This window comes from Propithecus coquereli, unplaced genomic scaffold (genome assembly GCF_000956105.1).
Source record: "Propithecus coquereli isolate 6110/MARCELLA unplaced genomic scaffold, Pcoq_1.0 Scaffold42, whole genome shotgun sequence".
NCBI classification, from domain to species: Eukaryota; Metazoa; Chordata; class Mammalia; order Primates; family Indriidae; genus Propithecus; species Propithecus coquereli.
In genome coordinates, this window is record NW_012149952.1 from 4394739 (window position 1) to 4395933 (window position 1195).

General features: G+C 54.6%; 1 protein-coding gene across 1 annotated transcript in view; it reads left to right on the top strand.

The window, feature by feature from the left end:
* EHD2 (EH-domain containing 2) overlaps nt 1–1195 on the top strand; it is a 20126-nt gene that overhangs the window by 1381 nt on the left and 17550 nt on the right. The gene's annotated exons all lie outside the window — the stretch shown is intronic.

Consider the following 1195-nt stretch of genomic DNA (forward strand, 5'->3'; position numbering starts at 1 on the left):
GTGGTGTCAGCCTAGCTCACAGCAACCTCAAACTCCTGGGCTCAAGCGATCCTCCTGCCTCAGCCTCCTGAGTAGCTGGGACTATAGGTGCACGCCAGCACACCCAGCTAATTTTTCTGTTTTTCGTAGAGATGGGATCTCACTCGTGTTCAGGCTGGTCTCGAACTCCTGACCTCAAGCGATCCTCCCGCCTTGGCCTCGCAGAGTGCTGGGATTACAGGCGTGAGCCACCGCGCCTGGCCCAAGGGCTAATTTCCTAGGCACTTACTGTGGGCCAGGTGCAGCGCCAAGCCCTGAACAATCTCTGTGGGTTTTCTAAATTCACATCTCTGGGTTCGAGTGTCTCATCTGTAAAACGAGGATAACAATACCTAGTTCTCTGGGACAGTCTGAAGATTTGATGAGCTAATATGTCAGGAGCTTAGAGCGGTGCCTGTTCTGATAGGAATAGCTCAGTCAACGTTAGGGATTTGTTCAGCAAATATTTACTGAGCCTCTGTGGTGAGTCCGGCATCGGGGTAGGTGCCGAGGGCACAACAGGGACCCGCAGTCAGAAATCCCTTCCCTCATGGGGCTCCTGTTCTCGTGAGGGAGACTGTCGCTTAAGCAGAGAAAGGTGGTATGGTCGTACCATATGTGGCATGGTCGTAAGGACTGTGGAGAGAGAAAAAGCAGTGATAAGGGGTAGGTGGTGGGTGCTACATCAGACAGGGAGATCAGGGAGGGCTTCTTCAAGGAGGTGACATTTGAGCAGAGACCTGAGGGAGGGTAAGGAGTGAGGCATGTGGACTCCCGGGGAGAGAGCAGTCCAGGCAGAAGGAACAGCAAGTGCAAAGGTCCTGAGGTTGAAGGGTTGCTGGTGTGTTTGAGGAACAGCGAGGGGGCCAATGTGGCTGTGGCCAGAGGGGAAGAGCTATAGAGGGGGAGACGTGAGCAGATCGTGCTGGGCCCTGTGGGCCACGGTGAGGTCTCTGGCTTTTACTCTGAGCGAGAGGGGATCCAGGGAGGGTTGTGAGCAGCGGAGTTTCATGAACTCACTTACGTTTAAATTCTTCTTATTATTGCTGCTGCTGCAATTGTGATTATTCCCAGGATAAGAAGGGAGATCCGGTAGTGGCCCAATGCCCCGGTGGAGGTGGAATTCGAACCCCAGACTGGAAGCCCTCGCTCCCGCCCGCCTCGCGAAGGCGTCCTC